A 20,965-nucleotide genomic window follows, 5' to 3' on the forward strand; every position below is an offset into this window, starting at 1 on the left:
GCTCAGGGCCTGTGCCTTCTGTGCTGTGCCGCGTTACTCCCTGCAGTGTTCTCTGGGTGTCTGCTGTGCTGCTGACACTGCTCTGGGACCTGGGGTGTAGCTGCTCATGAAATAGACCCACATTCCTGCCTGTGTCCAGCTTCCCTTCTGGTGAGCTTCACTCCCCGAATCAGAGTCTGTTCCCAGAGGATGGGCACTGCCCTTTGCCACCAAGTTCCCCGGGCGATGCCCTACTAGCTTGCTTTTGCCATGAGCTACCTTTTTTTTTTAATTAAAAATTTTAGTAAAATAAAGATGCTGGATTTTATGTATTTCATAGGCACAGTTCTAAGAAGACAATCACACTTCCCTCCAGCCCCCCATCCTCCTTCCTTCTTTCTTTTTTTCCCTTTAATTCTTGAAGTAACATCCTTTGAACTTACTTTCTATCACAGGCTTAATGCAGCACTAACCAAAGGCTCAACAAGTAAAAAGCAGGAGGACCGCTGTTCCACAGGAATACAGACAAGGTCTATAAACATAATTAAATCAGGAGATGTCATTTTCATTCTTACACACTTTTTTGTATTCTATATCAGCACCAATCTGAGAAATTGTATGGAACTTGTCTTTTCGGGACTGGCTCATTTCCCTAAGCACCGTGGTCTCCGGTCACAGTTCTTAACAGCTGTTCTCCCAGTTTTCAGCCGACTTCATGTTCCCGCGTCTGTTCTTGACCTCTCTGCCCGCCTTGCCAAGTCTGGATTTGTCCCGTGGGGCTTTTCTTGGGCTGCTGTTCCAGGACAGCTCTGTTTCCATTAAGTCTGTATCTACCAAATAAAGTAACCAATCGCATTATCAAATGCTGAGACTTACATGAGATAACACATTGTATATGTGAGTCCTGCCTATGATTATAGGCAAAAGAAAACCCAACTCAACTCAATTTAAGTACAAAGGAGGAAAAGTTTGGCTATGAAGTTTGGCTTCTGTTACCAAGGAATGTGCAAAGAATGCAACCAGGAGTCATCTCTCGCTGTCTCTCTGTCGTTTCCCTATACATTGGCTTTCCTATCAGGAAGACTCCTCTCACAGGTGGGTGGAAGCCCCCAGGACCCCAGATTTAATGATTTGCTAGGACTCACAGTACTAGTGTGCCGTGCTAACCAGAGTTACCACTGTGAGAAGATGCAAAGCAAAGCTTGCAAAGGCAAAGGCCCTGAAAACCAGTTCTGAATTCCCAGAAGTCCTCACTCCTCTTGGGCTCAAAAGGAGTCCTGCTCCAGCAGTGGCTTAGGACGACATGTGACGTGTAGTCTGCCGGGCAAAATTATTAGGGACTTGTGAGATTGGATGATGGCCTGTGGGCGTCCTCTGCCCAGATTGTACCACAGTATTCAGCACAACCTGCACTGTTGACACAGGTGCCTGGGGGACAGTGAGCCAGTCTTGGCAGTGAGGAGCCGGGAGTCTTCCAAAGTCCAATGCTGAGGCCCAGCCTGGGAAGCAGGCTTCTCGACACACTTATTTGCAGCCTTGGGATATGAATGCCTGTCTGTGCGGGGGGCCACAGTGGCGTTCGCTGGCTCTGCAGCTGCGAAGCTACTTCAGAAATGTCCAGAGAAAAAAATGAAATTATCAGGTTTTTTTAGTGCAAACTTCTTTTTGAAATCTTTGCCTAACTTTTCATAATACACATCTCATAAGCTTTTTAAAGACGCTTCACGTCATTTCCAACCTTGACAGCTATATATCTTCCAGATATATGTGTCTTTTCCCCAAAAAATCTGTGTCTCTCTGTGTTGGAGGCTGCCTAGATGTTTCCCAAATCCATTTATTCTCTTTCTTGGGCCCCAGGAAGATGACTTTTGCCAGCCCCTCCCTCCGTGGGTCACATGAAGTGGACTGTGAGGCCCTGGAAAGTGAACAGAACCAGTGTAAGTCGCCCCATGAAAACCGGGAACCCCCTCCACAGTGCTCCCCGCCTTCTTCTCTTCACTGAGAGCTTCATGTCCATGTGAGGACCTCAGAAACAAGCCTGAGGTTTGGAGTCAGACGGCTGAGGGAGCTCTACGTCCCTGAACCACTCTGTGGGGAGGAGCCACCCCACAGTCAGACACACCCACTGTGGACTTACTGGTCTAAGAAATAAATCTTAGTGTATTTGAACAACTCTACAATTTTGGGTTAGTTTGTAAAAGCAGTTATGTAGCTCATCCTCATCTGGTGGGTGACCTCGGCGAGTCAGTGGGGAGGGCAAGCAGCCCTAAAGCAGTGATTGTTCCTGGCATGCGAATGGATACGGGGTGTTTTCATCACTGTCCAGACTTCATTCGTGTGCTTGCCTCTGCACAAGGGCTTGGTCCTTCTCACAACACCACCTAGGTTGTGTCTGAGTTGGCACAGCAGGGATTTTTCCTAAAGAGCCTTGGGTTGTGTAGGGAAGGAGTGAGTCAGGGCTGACTGAGCAGGCGCTGTCTCTCACGACTTGTGCATTCCCCGTGTCTGAGCTGGTTTTACCCTGCAGGCCTCAGCAGCGCGGCGTTCAGTACATGTGTGGCACGCATGAGTGCGTGTGAGGGAAGAAACCAGAAGTCGGCTCAGAAGCCTTGCCGTTTCCTCTAGGGACACATTATTCAAATGAATTTCACTTTTCTCGAGTTTCTGCCTCCCTGTGCCCCACTCAAGCATAACCTAAACTGTACTTTAACCTGAACACGGATTTCATGACTCAGGTCCCTCTGCAGCTCACTTAGGCTCCTGCTGCCTCTCTGAATATTGAAATCTTCAGGGTCCGTGAAGATAAGGAATGAACACCTACATGGGAAACAACTATGACGGAAAATTATTTACATTGAGAAACCAAGCCAGTGTAGAACCACTGGCTAAGATAAAAGTTCTGGCAATTTGTGGAATAAACGGTAAAACGTATTACCTTTGATGTGTACAAAGAGGATAATGATAGTCGTCGAGAATGTAGTACCAAAGGTAAGCAGGGTGAACATGCTGTCCTTAATTGTGGTGTGTGTGTGTGTGTGCACGCGCGTGGCTACCATTGGTTGAGGACAGCTGGGAGCTAGTGCAAACTCAGTCTACTACTAGAATTATCCTGATCTCCCTAGTAGCCGACAGCTAACTCTGTCAGGATCATATAACATATTTTTTCACTCTTGTCTCCTGTAAGTTTTCCAGTTACTATTATATGTAATCAGATATTCAGGAATCCTCTCCCAGTTGTATCTCTTCTTTTTTTATCCCCTCCAAAACCAGAGGAGGGCCCCAGATATTTGTGGCTTTGTGTTTGTCACTAGAGTGCACACAAAGAGTACCTCTTCCTGAAATACCCCCTCTACACTGAAAGGGCGGGAGTGGATATTTCAGTTTTCACAGTGAAGCCTCCGTAATGTGAACAAAGCAGGTAAAAGTAGGATGTATGGGGCATGGATTTAGCCTGGCGGTTGAGGCACCAGGTAAGGTGCTCATGTTCCTCACTGGAGTCTCTGGTTTGAACGCCTGCTACAGCTCTGTGTCCCAGCTCCCTGCAATACTGGGGGCTGCAGGAATGGCTCAGCTGACTGGGTGCCCACCCTCCAGGTGGGCAGTCTGGATTGAGTGCCTGGCTCCCACCTTTGGTGCTCTCCATTGTGGACATTTGGGAAGTGAACCAGCTGTGGAGAGCTCTGTCTGCCTGTCTGTCTGCCTCTCAAATAATCAAGTCAATAAATGTTTTTATAGACAGGACTAATGGGTTTGTTATGAGCAATTACATATAAAGCCTACAGAATGGTGCCTGGCACAGTGGAAGTAGGAAATCGTTAGTGATGGCGTAGCCATTACTGTGGATTGCCCTAACATTGTGAACACGTTACGATTCCCGAGTCTCTGTCTGTATCTAGGATCAACAGTGACGAGATAAGGTGAAAAATAAAGTGCTCTGCTTGCATAGTTTTACACATTTGAGATCACATTGGGTGGAAACAAACATTGTGCATTTTACTTAGCTTTTACTGAGAATTTTCTCAAGTCTTTAAAGTTAATCTCGTGTGAAGGGGCACACTCCAGCCACAGTGGCCACGTAGTGATTGCTCTGGATCTTGTCACCTGGAAGATCAGGGTTGATCCATTTCCAGTGCTGACCTCAGTGGTCTTCAAAACCCAGTGTGTTGTCTCTGCTAGTTCATTTGTCCATTCACTCAGTGTTCATTGAGTCCTTACTATGTGCTGGGTACCATGGAGGGTAGCAAAGACAACAAATTATAAACAGCTTAGGAAGAATAAGTAGCATCCTAAAGGACAACACTTGAGGACATTTTATGGCCTTGAGGCTGGTAAGGAAGGATGCTTTGGGAGAGGCTGAACTGGGCTTTCCAGCGTAAATAGGAACTGGCAGGCAGAGAACACAGGGTGAACATTTCATGTCGAGGGTGCAGCGTGTTCAGGGGCTCTAGGGTGGGAAGAACAACAACTTACGAAGTGGCAGAAGATCACAGTAGTGGAATTTAGAGAGTAAGGCAGGAATGAAGACAATGAGATGGTACAGGGGAAGGAAGAGTCTTCTTCATCCTCTAAAGAACTTTGCAATCTTTTAACAAACCAAAGGGAGGTCTTTGAAGAGTTGGACCAGAGATTGTACGTGTAAGACTGCGTCAGCAGAGTTCAGAGAATGGAAATAAATTTCCTTTGGATACATGTAGGTCACATTGGGCAGGAAATGATTATTTCCAATATTTAAAAAAATTGCAAGAAACCCTCCGCATTTCCTTGAAATGGCTACACAAAACAAAGTACAAGACAAAATGCTGGGTGAATGAGGGACATATGGGATCAGAATCCTTGGCCTCTTAATGATGTCTCTGATGGGTCTTAGAAAAGAAAATTAGCAATGTTCAATGGATCTCCATAGAGAAACCTTGCAGTGGGAGGTGCCATTTGAAAGAATGGAGTGGTGTAGTTAAATGGGATACTCAGCGACAGAGGTTAGGAATCCCCTGCCCATAATGGGACTTCACTTGGGAAGAACACTGACACACAGTAGGGGTGGAGGGGTCGTTGAGTGTTTAAAGGGAGGTCAGCTAGTAGAAGGGAAGAATGAGAGCTCCCCAGAGTCCCCAGCAGTTCCCCAGTACCTGAAGATTTCACACGTGGCTGGGGCTCATCTGGCCAAACCAGTGCAGATGACTCATTAGATGGGCATTGGGGGGGTGTCTCAGGTGATCAGGAGGGGACTCTTCCTTTTTGGGGTTCCTGATGAAAGGTGCATGTTGTCATCCAGATGTTTGCATTCGGCTGTGGGTAGAAGAACCTTAGGAGGGGCTAAGCTGGTTCATGTGGGCTCCTTTGGCAGGTGCGGGCTCTTTCAAACTTTGGGCAGGATTGAGGAAGAATGCAGGGTGTTGGGAAGTTTCTCAGTGGAGTAGGGATGGGGAGTGGGATGAGATCTTCTCTCAGTCATGTAGGCAAGGAACCTAAACGCAGATCTAAAACTTTCGTTCTTGCTCCATCAGTCCTGACTCAGTATAGAAAGGGAGAAGGGGGCATTGTCCCTTCCCTTACGCTACTCCCTGCTGAAGGGGCGTGGTGTGTGGTGTTTTATACTTTGGATCCTATTGCTGGGAGAAAGAGAGCAGCCTTGTGCTGTTCCTGTGTGATAGCTCAGGATACAGCAGTCATTCATTCCTGCAAGAAGCTTTGAAATATGTTAATTAATCATGGTAGGAATAAGAGCACTGTGGTTATGAGAAGAAAAGGAGATAGTAGTGACTTATCATTCTTGTCCCTTGGCAAATATTTGTTGCAATGAGCTTCCATCCCGTTTTGTTTAGTGTGTGTGTGATGGAGTTAGTATAGTCTGCTTCAAGCCCAGGCTCCCTCATTCCCTGTCTCTGATCATGGAAACCCTGGCTGCTGACAGGGGGTTAGGACAACAACCCTAGGGGTAAAAACCTCGCTGGCTTCTTCAGACTGAGTCTGGGCAAAGTAAGGACTCATGGTCAAGACGGGGTTCTAGCAGGAGGTGGCCTCTTGAGGGGGCTGCAGTGCCAGTTCCCAGAAACTGTTTCTACTGGAGGTTTTGTGTGCGTGGCCATCTAGGAGTTCATTGCTTCAAGTCTGGAGGAAACAGATCTAATCAGCGGATGAACAAATGATGACTGTGTTAGCACAGTCATTGTTAGAAGACCCAAGCAGGACGCTGTCCAAACCAGAGGGAAGTTCCTGGCAGTCCCCCTACTGTAGGGAATGCTTGTTTTTGCAACCAGCCAGGGACTTCCGGTGTCCCTGCAGGAGCTGGGAGACAGTAGGCAAAATTGAGAGTAACCCTCAATATGTAGTTAGTTTTACATTTACGATAGGGTTTTTTTGGTATTGAGGCGACACATACTGTTTCTGTTCAGATGGAGTAAGACTGCCTTGTTTGCCCGTAAGTGCTGTGTTTCTGCAGTGGAGATGGATTTAAGTGAATTTCATGCCCTAAGTTTCATGGAACGTCACTTAGGTGTCACAAGCCAAAGTCTGGCAGTCACTGTGACAGCGACTCCAGCTCGGGGGATTTCTTCTGAATCCCAGAGTGAGAGTTTTGTTGAGAAGCTCTGAGGTGCTGGGCAGACAACAAAGCACAGGTTTGTTTCTTTACTTGACGCAGAAGATGTCTGAGTTAAGATGCATGAAGAGTGAACTGAAATAAATTATGTGTCCAAAGGCAATATTGATTTTTCTCCTCTGAGAAGCTCTGTTCCAACATCAGTTTAGACAAAAGAGCAAATGAGGGAGACCAGGAAAATACAGTGGCTTTGCAGCTATAAATTTATCCAACTCTTATGCTGTAGATTACAGAGTGTTTGCTCCTTTATTTTTTCTTGAGTTAGCTCTGTCTTCACTATTATTTCATTTTTTTTAAACATGAGAAAATCTAGGCTTTGGTGTGTATAGTCTTGAAATTGAATTAAATTTATCTTTGAAATTTTTTACCTATTCATTGTTATTTATTTGAAAGGCCGAAAGGCAGAGCTTCACGTGACTTTCACTCCCCAGATGCCCTCAACAGTGGGAGCAAGGCCAGGCTGAAGTCAAGAGCTGGGGACCCTACCCGGGTCTCTCGCCTGAGTAGCAGCGACGTAGGTACTTGAACCAGCCCTGCTGCCTCCGCTGGAGGGCATTAGCCGGAAGCTGGAGTGAGCAGTGGAGCCAGGACTGCAATCCAGGCTCTTGATAAGGGATGTGACATCCAGAGCAGCCCTCTTCATTGCTGTGCCCAACACCGTGTTTATTTTCAATTTACACTGTTATCAGCACTTTGTGTTCATTCTTCTTCCTTTTTAAAGTAGCTTACCAGGAGCTGGTGCTGTGGCGAAGCAGGTAAAGCCTCTGCCTGCAGTGCTGGCATCCCATATGGGCGCCGGTTCACTTCCCAGCTGCTCCACTTTTGATCCAGCTCTCTGCTGTGGCCTGGGAAAGCAGTAGAAGATGGCCCAAGTCCTTGGGCCCTTGTGCCTGCTTGGGAGACCCAGAAGAAGCTCCTCTCTATGGATCAGCCCAGCTCCGGCTGTTGTGGCCATTTAGGGAGTAAACCAGCAAATAGAAGACATCTCTCTCTCTCTCTCTCTCTGCTTTTCAAATAAATTAATAAGTATATTTTTAAAGAAAAGTAATTGATCAACACAGATACCCTGTTATGAGGACAACACTCTGGTAATTTTGTAAAGAAAAATGTAAACAGTGTTCTTACCCTCAGAAAATTCACAACCTGGACATTACAAGTTCATTGTTTCGGAGTAGATTTTCTATAAATCCCCAGGTCTAAGCAGAGTCCTCTGTATCTATGCAGTAAGGGGTGTTCGGGGAAATGTGTAACATCTGACTCTCAGGAACAAAGAGGAATAAACACCAGGAAATAAACATAGACTTGTGGGATTTGTGGGTTTCCAGGCCTTAAAGAGCCCTTTGCACCATTAGGAATGACTTCAAGAGCATAAGGAACAGAAAAGCACGTAATAAGAGGTAATGCGTTCTGAATATTTGTTACTTTTATTTTAAATGTAATTTATTTAACTTCAAATTTGTGCAGCATATTTTTAACTGGGAGCAGCTCAATTTACTATTAGTTTTAAGGAGGCAAAAGAAGAGAGAGAGCAGAGAGAATGAGAGAGAGACAGAGATGGAAACAGAGCTCCTGTGTGTTAGTTTATTCCACAAATTCCTGCAGTGGCTAGGTCAGGGTTATGGCTGAAGTCAGGAGCCGGGAACTCCTTTCCATCTCCCATGAGGATGGATGAACCCGGTTACTTGAGCTGCCGCCTCCATGGGCCTGCAAAGGCAGGAAGCCAGTCAGCAGTGGAGCCTGGTACTGACTCTGGGCTCTGCAGTGCAGGAGGTGGTATGTTAACTGGTGTGCTCAACGGCCACCCCAATGAACTGAGTGTTTTAACGGTTGTATTTGAAGTCTGGTTTGCTCTGTTCCTGAATCTCTTGTTCTCAGGGAGTCCTGTGAGTTGCTCCACACTGCTCTTTCCTTTTCTTAGACACCAGGACAAGTGGACTAAGTGAAGGTTTCATTGAGAGACGTGGAAACGAAGCAAAACGAGGAGGGAGCCATGTGAGGCTCTAAGCATCAGCAGTCCAGGCAGTGCGTCTGTCCTTGAGGGACAGAAGGAGGGACGGGAGTATGTTTGGAAGTGTCCTGGTCTGCTCTGAGTCTGAGGATAGTTTTCAAGGCCATCCTGGAGTACTAGAGCCAAAGATGGCCATCAGAGGGCTTCATGTTGGCAGGGAGAGGCCTAGCCTCGTGTGCTTGCCCTGAGTGGTCTTCCCTGTGAGCATCCCATGGGGACCAGGGCTCAGGGACAAGGTCAGGGAGGATTTTAGAGGCGAGCTGGTGGAGTTTCCTAGAGGGGCTCCAGGCACAGTCCATGAGGGAGCCAGCTGCATCCTGCTGTCTCATGGCTCCCCAACCTGCTCCATAGGCTTTTTAAATATCAGTCTATGACTGCGTGGATCCTCTCCCAGCGTCCCAGGTGGCTCCCAGTGTGGTTCAGCATGACCTTCCGACTTTCCCGCACAACGGAGGCTTCACAGTTTGGCTTAATTTTTCTCCCCATCTTCAACTCCATAAGCCTTCTGCCCCCCACATCCACCAGGCTCCACTTTCCTCTTTATAGCACACCCACCCCATCTGTATGCACATCGAAAGAACATCCCATCAGCATTCACTCTTCCTAACGACCTTGCGTTCGCGTTCAGTGAGAAGATTCGAATTTCATGGAAGGAAGACACAGATAAGTAGACAGCGTTGAGAAAAAGAAACCTCCCCCGGCAGCAAGGTCATGATGGGAACTTACTCACATAATTAAATTTTAGTTGAAGAGCAGAGTCATAAAAACCATATACATATGTATTTATGTAGTTAGACCAGATTGGCAAAGTTTTGATCTTTTTTTAAAATATTGTGAGTGTAAAAGATGATCTCTTTGTACTTCAAAATACAATCTTTCATACCTGAACTTTAGGTATTTTTATCTCAGGTTAAAATAAGCATTCAGGAAGTCATTCGTCTCCATTGTGTGAAGTTGTGTCTACTTATTGGGGTCCTACATCATAGTGGGTTGTCTACTTTTATCTGATTTTACTGCATATTTGGTAACTTAATTTTTTTCTTTCTGGAGTATTCATGTTACTCTATATCTTTATGAAGTGACACTTTTTCTTTTGATGCTCACATATGCGTGCTTTTCTGATTGTCCTCAGAGTCGGTGCAGGCGAGGGCGGGGGAAGTGTCAGGGAAATATGTCCCAGCTGTGGCTGAGCAGGGGCACTGCAGGGAGTGAGCTCTGAGACTCCCCCCTCACTAACTGCCTGGCGTTGGGGAAGTTGCCTCAGCTCCCTTGGCCACAGCACTCAATTCCATAACATTAATTCATGAGGATTGCACAGCTTAGTATATGTGAAGATGTTTAAAAATAACAGACCTATTATAAACCTAATGCAACACATACTGGGTGCCTCCACCCCAATCGTCGCCATCACTCTCTTCACAGAGGACGCACTACTGAGAGCTGCTGTGGAAACACTTGAGACCAGACTCATTTTACAGTGTCAGGTATGCGGAGCCTGTGGAAAAAGAGATGCAGTGGGATCCTGCAGCTCAGGAGCACCCTGGAGGCCTAGGATGCCTGGCCCAAAACACGGAGTCCAGGAAACACAGATGGTGCTATCAGGGGTGAGCTGCCCCAAGCTGGAAACCAGCCCAGTCATCTGGATAAGACAAGCCTGGAAGAAAATTCCGGAGTCCTGAAGAGAAGGACAACAAATACTCTAAGTTTTTTTTTTTTTTTTAAGCACAAGCAACAAATATTGGCATTATTCTGTACTACAAAACATGGCATTGTATTTAGTTATTTTTCAGTAGATTTTCGTTCATTTGCTAGATGCATTGTTAGACATTAATTGGAACCATACGCCAATTAGAAGTCAAATTGCACAGTGCCACCTCCTAAGAAAACTAATTTTTCACATGGATAATTGCCATCAGGCTGGATTTGTTCTTTTTAGCAATTACTTGTCCTGTATTAGCAATTCAAATAATATTTCATAATTTCTTTGCCTGTGCAAGCATGCAAAATTAACAAAAGAGAGGAGAGGTTTAATGTTTGATTGAAAAAATATACTTTTAATGGATTTGGAATGTAGTTCTGCTATTTAATAGTTTATCTGACCAAAAATGTTATTTCATTCTCAGACTAAGCTCAGTAACCAACCATAGCGGCGTTTATTTTCTCACTGGCTTTTTCGTGGTCATACCAACTTGGCACAGTTTTGATCTCTTTATTTAGATAATGTGAGCATAAAAGATGATCTCTCTGTACTTCAAAATAGAATCTTCCATACAATGTAAAATTCATTAACTTCCATTTTAGAGTCGGTCTTCCAAAGCTTGATCTCTTGTGCTCAGTTAAAGTGATGTGGGGTGGAATTATTGCATAAAAATAAAAAGTAGACTCAAGCTACTAATATAATGCTGTGATAACTCCACCACATTTCTAACTGAACTACATAAAAACAAGTTGCAAAAATAGGAGCAGATCATTATTATAATTTACTCTAAACTTACAACTTTTGTTTTAGATGCTAGAATTGAGTTATTTTTTTTCCTTTAATGCTATAGAACCTAATTCATTTGTTGCAGTCACACAGATCTTAGCAGAAACATGTTGTGCCTTTCCCTTCTTAAACTTGTGTATCTGAAGGTAGTTTGACCGTGTATTGGTGAGTGGTCAAACGCCCCGAGTGTTCATCCCTGCCCTGTAACTTCTTGACTAGGGGATCCTGTACAACACTGCAAGCAGAAGCTCATGTTCTAAGTTATTTGATCAACCCAACCAGGTGCATAAATGCTCTAAAGAAAACAAAATTACTACCCATCCACAGTTTCTTCAGGTAATTCTGGTAAAAATAACTTACATGTAGTTGAAGAGTTTGATTAGTACAATGTTTAGTAGTTGAGAGAGTAATGTCTGTCTGTCTGGGCACTGCCACAACTTGGGGGATGTGTGGGGCATCCCTACTGTGTCGTTGAGGGAACTGGCATCTGTGAGCTTATGCGTTATTGCTGTCTTGGTTTCTTTCTTTCTTTTTTTTTTTGACAGGCAGAGTGGATAGTGAGAGAGAGACAGAGAGAAAGGTCTTCCTTTTTGCTGTTGGTTCACCCTCCAATGGCCGCTGCAGCTGGTGCATCGCGCTGATCCGAAGCCAGGAGCCAGGTGCTTCTCCTGGTCTCCCATGCGGGTGCAGGGCCCAAGGACCTGGGCCATCCTCCACTACCTTCCTGGGCCATAGCAGAGAGCTGGCCTGGAAGAGGGGCAACCGGGATAGAATCCGGCACCCCGGCCGGGACTAGAACCCGATGTGCCGGCGCCGCAAGGCGGAGGATTAGCCTGTTAAGCCACGGCACCGGCCGCTGTCTTGGTTTCAAGTGGAGAAAGTTGACCTTAAACTTTGATGAGGAAATGTGTTGGCTTATCTAGCTAGGGATGATGCGGGACACGCACTAGCTCCAAGAAGAGCTGCCAACGCCAGTCCTTTAAGGACTGAAACTTATCACCCTGTTTAAGCTGCTTTTCTCCTCCTCCGCTATATGGCTTTCCTCACCGTTTTCATTTGAAATGTTGGTGTAATTTTTTTAAAAGATTTCATTTATTTATTTGAGAGGCAGAGTTATAGACAGTGAGAGGGAGAGACAGAGAGAAAGGTCTCCCTTCCGTTGGTTCACTCCCCAGATGGCTACAACAGCCGGAGCTGTGCTGATCTGAAGCCAGGAGCCAGGTGCATCTTCCTGGTCTCCCACGTAGGTGCAGGGGCCCAAGTTCTTGGGCCATCTTCTGCTTTCCCAGGCCATAGCAGAGAGCTAGATTGGAAGAGGGACAGCCGGGACTAGAACCAGTGCCCATATGGGATGGCGGTGCCGCAGGTGGAGGATTAACCTGTTGCTCCATGGCGCCGGCCCCAGTGTCATTTATTTTTATAACAACTTTTGCTTACATTCATATTATTTATGGTCACTGCAATTTGAATTGGGATGCTCATACAGTTTGTTCTTTTCTTTAGTAAATACTTAATTAGTACCTTAGACTGTGCACAATGTCCTAGGACATTAACTGAATGAGGCAGACAAAATCTCTCCCCTCAAGAGGAGAAAAAGATAGGAAACAAATACATCATTTCCCCAGTCCTTCAAGTCAACCTAATGCCTTTCTTGGTTTATTACAGCTAATGAATTCTCTACAGCTAGTTGAGGTTGGCTTCAGTCATATGCAACAAGAAGAAACCCACTACATCTATCTTGCTGGTGTAATAAAATGTCAGAGGTGATAATGACTTCCTGTATATCTCAAGGTGTTGGAGAAGATCAAAGCAGAAAGCTCACCCTGGGGAATGCCTGTCCTTTGTTTTTAAAGCTACCATATTTCCCATAGCAGCGTCTCTACTGTTTCGTGTGCCTACATGCCTGTAATGTGCATAAAGAGCTTCAAGACACGTGTTTACAAGATGCGTAACTGGTCACACAAGTGACTTCCAGGGCAGTGGCGGACATCATTGGACTCTGTGCCTGTCTTTGGGCCTTTCAGGGAGAGGGTTTCGTGGTTGGGGCTTGCCTGGGAGGACTCAAAGCCTCAGGATTCTATGCCTACCTCCCTATGTTTCCAGATTCTCCCCACCACACACAGACACTGCTCTAGATGTCTGAGTCTCCTCATGGTCAGCAGAGCATTCTCTGTCATTGTGGTGGTCTGCACACCACCTGGTGCAGGCCACCCTCACCCCTGCATCCTTGCCCCAGCCCTGTGGCCCTGGGCCTTTAGGCTGACCTTCTGGCAATGGCTGCATCAGGTCTGTAATCACCTGCTAACAGCTTCAGCCTCATTAGCTCTCTCCTTTCTTGGAACAGTCAATGCATTTCTGTACTTTTATCAGGAATTTGCACGTTGTTTTTCTAGCGGATTTTATCTTAGATGGAAATGGGGTTATCAGGCCAGCTACATGGAGGGAATGTTTGATCTTCTTCTTGGAAATTTTTAACAGATATTAGCATTAAAGATTCAGAGAGGCTGTGTAATGAATAAATACATAGTTCTTTAACTCATGCTTACCCTGATTTACAGAGCATGAACCTACCTCTGTTCTCCCGACTCAGGACACATATTAACATCCTTGGAATCCAAATTGGAGAATGTTAGGCTCTCTGACCATGAGGGTCTTCAGGGTGTTCATGGAAAGTGTACCTTATGAAAACTTCATGCATATATTTTTTAAAAAGATTTACTTATTTTTTGTAAGAGTTACAAAAGGAAAGAGAGATCAGCCATCTGCTAGTTCACTCCTCAAATGGCTGCAGTGGCCGGAGCTGGGATGACCCAAAGCAGGAGTCGGGGGCTTCTTCCAGGTCTCCCATGTGACACCAGGAGCCCAAGCACTTATACTGTCTTTCATTGCTTTTCTGAGCCATCAGCAAAGAGCTGAATGGAAGAGGAACAGCCAGGATTCAAACTGATGCCCAAATGGGATGCTAGCACTGTAGACGCAGCTTAACCCTCTAAGACACAGTTCTGGCCACACATACACAGATTTCCAATTGTTTTTGAACAACATAAGCTTATTTTTAAATTTAATTGTTCTCTTTTTGATGAAGCCTTTGCAAACCATTTTTGATGTATTTTTTCATTTCATTTAAAAGTGGGAGAGAGATAGAGAGTAGAGGAGAAGAGAATAAAGGAGGAAGGGGAGGCAGGGAGGAGGGAAAGAGTGGAGTGGAGTGGAGTGGAGCAGAGAGGAGAGGAGAGGAGAGGCGAGGCGAGGCGAGGCGAGGCGATGCGGGAGAGATGAGATGTCTCACATCTGCTGGTTCACTTCCCAAATGCCTGCAGCACCCAAGGCTGGGCCAAGATGAATCCAGGAACCTGTAGCTCTATCTGAGTCTCCTGTGTGGGTGGCAGGGACTCAGTGTTTGAGTTTGACCTGCTGCCTCCTTGCCTGTGTGTTAGCAGGGAGCTAGGTCCAAGAGGAGGGACCAGGATTTGAACAAGGCACTCCAGTATGGGATGTGGGCACTAGGTAGTGATTTAACCACTGTGCCAAATGCCTATCCATAAATGCATTTTTTCCATGAAGTTTCTGAACTGCCCTTCTTTTTCTTGGGTAATTTGTGTTGTTTCTCAACTTGATTTATGTGCTGAGTGTGAGCCAGGGACACGTCTGATTTCTTTTGATCTTTGACAGCACTTAGTTCCTTGTGACTAGTTAATCATACTTGTTTAATGAAAGTGTGAAGAAACATCGTATCGATTGAACAGACAAGGGTTGTGGAATGACCTTGACATTGGAATATACATCAGACTTTACAATCAATTAGTCATACTACTTTGAACAAACGACCCAATGTCTTTGACCATTCCTTAGTTATCTGTATAATGAGGAGCCTACTGACATTATTGTCATAATCTGGGGAGCATAACTTATTAGATGATGATTTTCTTGCATTTCATTTTAAAGGTCAGTAGACAAAAGTTTAAATCAATGAGAGGCAGTCTTAGTTTGTAAATTATACAAGTACATTTAGTGGGAGATTTTTCTCTTATTTTAAAATGACAGGATAGTTGGTTCACATCAGTGGCTAAACACAAAAACCGCTCAGGAATTTATTAATTATACCAATCCTTAGATAGTACCCAGAATCTTCAGGTTCAGAGTTCTGAATGTACGCTCCAAGAATCAGGCCTCCTTCTCAGATTGCCTAAATGGTGTTATGTAATGTTCCATGTCTTGCTTTTGGGACTCCCTGGGTGTGTGTGGTGGGATGGATAGTCTTTTCCTGTCTCATTGGTTTCCCATGTGTGAACACAGTCGTAGTTCATTTCTTTAACAATCTGGCCGTGAGGATGCACAAGTCTGTTGCTGGGTTAAGTGTGGTACAAGCATGTGTGCATTTGTCTCCTCTGGTTACTCTGACACCCTAGTAAAGTGAGAGTGAAGTCATTAAGTAAGTACAGACCCACCAGGACCACAAGAGAGGGAGAGGTGAGGGGAGGGAATAGAACTATGAGCCTGCACTGGGAGGTGCGGTGAAGGTAAAAGAATAGCCTAGTGAGAAAGAACTCAGAGACCAAGCAGAAGACCGAGTGCTTGCAGAGGGTGCCAGTGAACAGCAGCCGCATCTTCTTCTAGGAGCTCCGAGATGCTCTGTTGGAAGTGCACTCGGTGCAAGGAGGAATTGCATGCTGTCTCCCGCGTCTCTCCTTGTGCCTGCCTTCCCTTCTCTTCCGCCTCAGAGAAGTCCAGACACCAAACCCAAGGAGGGTAATTGAGCACATACCCCAAATTCTGAAATTCCCTAGCCTCTCCCTAAACACCATGGGCAGCTGTGCATTCCCTAGAGACAGAGGGGTAGACAGAAGTCAGAGTCCCCTCCAGTAGCAGGAGCCGCACTGCCAACCATGCTACAGTAAAATACCACCCAGAGCTTGGCCAGCGTTTTGTGGAGGCCCAAGGACCTTTAGCATCTTCTTATTAGAATTTGGTTGACAGAAGACCACCAGAGTCGTGAACGTGAAGGAGGAAGCTGGCATTGTGGTGCAGCAGGCTGTCATGCCGCCTGAGATCCCATAAGAGTGCCAGTTCCAGTCCCCGCTGCTCTACATCTGGCCTAGCTCCCTTCTGGTGTGCGTGGGAAAGCAAAGGAAGATGGCCCAAGTGTTTGGGCCCCTGTACCTATGAGGGAGACCTGGAGGAATTCGTGGCTCCTGGCTTAGGTCTGGCCCATCCCCGGACCTTGGGGCCATCTGGAGAGTGATGGAAAACCTCTCTCTTGGTCACTCTGCCTTTCAAACAAATAAAATAAACCTTAAAAAAGAAAGAAAGAAAATATCAAAACACACAAAGAAACAGGAGAAATGTTAATCTAGAGAATATAAAGATAACAAAAGAAGATGTATTTTAAAAGTGACATCTTTAGAGAAATAAGAACAAATTAATCCATAAAGGAAAAGACTTTAAAGGAATAACAAAGGAACTCATGATCGTGATAATGTTCTTTTTCTTTCTTTTTTTAATTTATTTGACAGGTAGAGTTTTTATAGACAGTAAGAGAGAGAGAGAGACAGAAAGGTCTTCCTTCCATTGGTTCACTCCCCAAATGGCCACTACGGCCAGCGCTACTCCGATCCGAAGCCAAGAGCCAGGTGCTTCTTCCTGGTCTCCCATGCGTTTGCAGGGGCCCAAGCACTTGGGCCATCCTCCACTGCCTTCCTGGGCCACAGCAGAGAGCTGGATTGGAGGAGGAGCAACTGGGACTAGAACTCGATGCCCATATGGGATGACGGCACCGCAGGCAGAGGACTAAGCAAGTGAGCCATGGCGCCGGCCCTGATAATTTTCATAAATGAAAATCGAAATAATTAAATTTAGAAAGAATGTTAAAAAATCGGTAAGCTGTGACAGACATAGTCCTGCCTGGGCCTGGCGTGTGACTCGGTGGGTTAGGCTGCTGCTTGTGACAACAGCATCCCATTTTGGAGCAGTCGTTCTAGTCTTAGCAGCTCCGCCTCCTATCCGGCTCCCTGCTGATGCTACTAGGATGGCAGCAGGGGATGGTCAAAGTCCTTAGTCCCTGCCACCCCTGTGGGAGACCTGGACAGAGCTCCAAGCTCCTGAGTTTGGACTGACCCAGCCAGGTGATTGTGGCCAGTTGGGCAGTGAAGCAGTGGCTGCAAGATCTCTCTGATTCTTTGTCATTCTGTGTTTCAGATAAGTAAACTAAATCTTTAGAAAAATTATGTCAGGCAAATGATGAGAAAGTTTCAGAGCGAATCAAGGAGCTCCAATGTCTACTTAGAAGAATTTCTGAAAAGCAAAGGAAACATACTGGTGAAATTTCAAATGAACGATGCAATAAAATCTCTTAGATTTGGATATAACAAGGTTAAAAAATTCCCACCGGGTTAGACACAGAACATCAGGCATCCCAATTCCTTTTGGCCTACTATGAAAAAGTAATCTAGACTGAGAATATTACTAACAAACTGTCAGCTAAGAGAGCATGTTCAGTAAAGACATCTCAAGAAAAGCGAAATCGCAGACATTCTTGGTAAGCTGTGGGCGTGCCCTCTCGCCAAATGGCAGAGCAAGCCGGGACGAGGAAGATGTGTGTCCCTGGGGAGCAGCTCCTGTGCATGGTTAAGGGAACCCTGAGGGTAGCAGGGCTGTAGCAGGCCTAGAGCAAGGCAGGGCAGGAGCAGCAGAGCAACGTCAAGAGCAGGAGGCCAGAGGCTCCAGGAGGAAATTCTGCACAGGGAGCAGGGGAAGTGACGTGGGTGACACCGAGGGACACCTCTGGGGAAGGCTTTGAATGTTGAAGGTGGAACCACATAGCTGTAAGAAAAGATAACAAAGTGCTTTTCAATTGTTGCTTGGTAGGAAATCAAAACATCCTGTGAGAAGAAAGCTTAGACGTACTGCCTAACTTTGATTAAAAGTGAATATTATGGGTATGGATAAGAACCGCACTGATGATTTGTTTTATTGATGATTATGATGTATGGAACTTAGGGTCACAGGCCCAGGGCAGGCCGATGTTGCAGAGTTTGCCCCCAGGGAGCCAAAGCCTCATCTACTATGAAATAAAGTCAGGATGTGGTGATTAAAGTTCATCAGCGCAGGGGGTGGGCGTTTGGTGCAGTGGTTAGAATGTTAGTTGGGATGCTCGTATTCCATATCTTTGTGGATTCAAGCCCCAGCTCTGCTTCCAACCCAGCGTCCTGCTGATGTACGCCCTGAGGTGCAGCATGTGATGTGTCAAGTACTTGGGTCCCTGCCACCAACATGGGGGACCCAGGTGGAGTTGCAGGTTCCCCGCTTCAGCCTGGCCCAGACCATGGTGATGAGGGCATGGATGGAGTGAGCAAGCAGGAGGAAAATTTCGGTCTTGTTGTCTCTCTACCTATCTGTCTCTTTGCCTTTCAAATAAAAGCAAAATAAAAATTGAAGACATCATGAACTCAGACATGGCAAAATAGACTTATTATAGGGACCCTTGGCAACATCTGTCAGATCTGTGCAAGTCAAATGATTAGATGAGGAGGGTGGGGAAGTATAGTCACGTGGAAGTGGTCTTTCCCACACATCTGTTGTTGTTATTTCATACTGACTCTTAAAAATTCTTCATTTTACTTTGATTACCAACAAGTAAAATTTAAAATGCATAACTATTTAATGATAGAATAAAGCATTTTTTTTTTTTTGCTTCTGAAAAGTAGGAAAAACAGACTCAGTCATGACATTTTGTATCTGTTGGAAGGTTTTCATAAAATGCCATGTGCGGGGATCTGCGTGACAGCAGCATTAGGTGTTCAGCAAATTAGTTTTCTGTGCTGTATTTATTTTTAACTATCATAAGATCTTGTTATAAATGAAAAATCCTTCAGTAGGGGTTCTGAAGGCAATTGTTCTTTGGAGAGAGTGTCTCCAAAATGTCATTATCGTTAATGGTATCACCCTAAGAGGTAATAACCAGGCAGCGCTCCTGCCCAGAGAGTCCTCCCAGGTGACTTGGAGAGGAAGGTGTGTGTGCTCGTCTCCAGACTAAGAGGAAAGGGTTTAACAATCACTGTTGAAGGCACATAACCTCAAGGTGAGGTGTGAGACTAGGGGAAGAAGGAGAATCGGTGAGAACAAAACACGCATTTAAAAATGCTCATCTTGTTTGGATGTGGGGAGGCCAGCTGCAGAAGAGGATTTTTACCGTCCCCAGGAGGACGGGGACATGCCATGTCACGTGAGGTCAGGGAGCGAGAGGACAGCTGGAACAGGAGCCATTCTTGTGATTTCTGTGGGAGAAGACAAGGCAGGATGAGCAGCTCCAGTGGCTTCCGCGGATTCTGGAACGGGGGGCTGTCCTCATTGTCTAGTACCTGACCCTGAACTCCTTCGGACAGGGGATGTTTGGAACGAGTCTGGAGGATGAGCTCTGGCGTGGCGTGGCTCGAGGTCAGGAGAAAGGTGTGACATGCTCCAAGTCATCTGCGGTCTCTAGGAGTTCCCTAGCACTGGGATGGGCACTCTCCCCAGTTAGTAGGGTCCCCGCTGTCGGAGGTCATGAATATAGACAGCAAGGAGACAGTTAATATCCACGTTAGGCGGGAGAATCACGGAGAGGCAGACACGGGACAGAAAGGCACAGTGGGTGAATGCAGATTTTCGGAGGCTGTGCGAGCTGCGTGGATCTCTCCAATGCCCTGGGAGCATTTCCCGGTATTTCCTTCCAGGAGCTTCATCGTTCCAGGTCTCATATTTAAGTCTTTAATCCATGTTTATAGATGGTGAGTGATAAGGGCCTGGTTTGTTCGTCTGCATGTAGATACCCACGTTTGGCAGCACTGTTCACTGAAAAGATGGCTCTTATTGCAGTGTTTTTTTTTTTTTTTTAAATTTTTGATAGGCAGAGTGGACAGTGAGAGAGAGACAGAGAGAAAGGTCTTCCTTTGCCATTGGTTCACCCTCCAATGGCCGCCGTGGCCAGCGCGCTGTTGCCAGCGCACTGCACTGATCCGAAGCCAGGAGCCAGGTGCTTCTCCTGGTCTCCCATGGGGTACAGGGCCCAAGCACTTGGGCCATCCTCCACTGCACTCCCGGGCCACAGCAGAGAGCTGGCCTGGAAGAGGAGCAACTGGGACAGAATCCGGTGCCCCAACCGGAACTAGAACCCAGTGTGCCGGCACCGCTAGGCGGAGGATTAGCCTGTTGAGCCATGGTGCCCGCCCCAGTATGTGTTTTCGACACTTTGTCCAAGACTCGTTGGCTGTAGGTGCATAGGTGTACTTCTGGAGTCCCTGTTCTGTTCCATTTGCTTTTGTGTGCCTCATAATGCCAACACTGTGCTGTTTCAGTGAGTGTGACTTAATGGCATGGTTTGAGTCAGATCGTGGAATTCCACCTGCTTTGTTCTTTTTGTTCAGGAATGTTTGAGTATTTGGGACTTCTTGTTTTTCCATATAATAATAGTACTTTTCTAGTTCTGTGAAGAATTTCATTGGTATTTCAATAGCAATGTTTTGAATCTATAGATGATATTCAGCAGCATGGCTGTTGTAACAACAGTAATAATTCCCTTAGTTCATGTGCATGAGATGTCTTTCCATTGTTTTTAATGTGTCCTCACTTTCAGTCATCAATGATTTGCAGTGTTTATTATACAGATCTTTTACGTCTTTGTTGAAACTTATCCCTGAGTCTTTGGGGGTAGCTCCTGGAAATGGGGTGGCTTGCTGGATTTCATTTTCAGATAATTTATATTGGAATATAGAAATGATACACATGTTTTTATGTTGATTTTGTACCCTGAAACTTTTCTGACTTCATTTATTAGCTCTAATGGGTTTCTGTGCTGTCTGGAGTTTTCTCTTTATGTAAGTTCATATGAGCTGCGTTAGTGCCATTTTGACTTCCTCCA

The sequence above is a fragment of the Lepus europaeus genome, chromosome 9 (assembly GCF_033115175.1).
Source record: "Lepus europaeus isolate LE1 chromosome 9, mLepTim1.pri, whole genome shotgun sequence".
Taxonomy (NCBI): domain Eukaryota; kingdom Metazoa; phylum Chordata; class Mammalia; order Lagomorpha; family Leporidae; genus Lepus; species Lepus europaeus.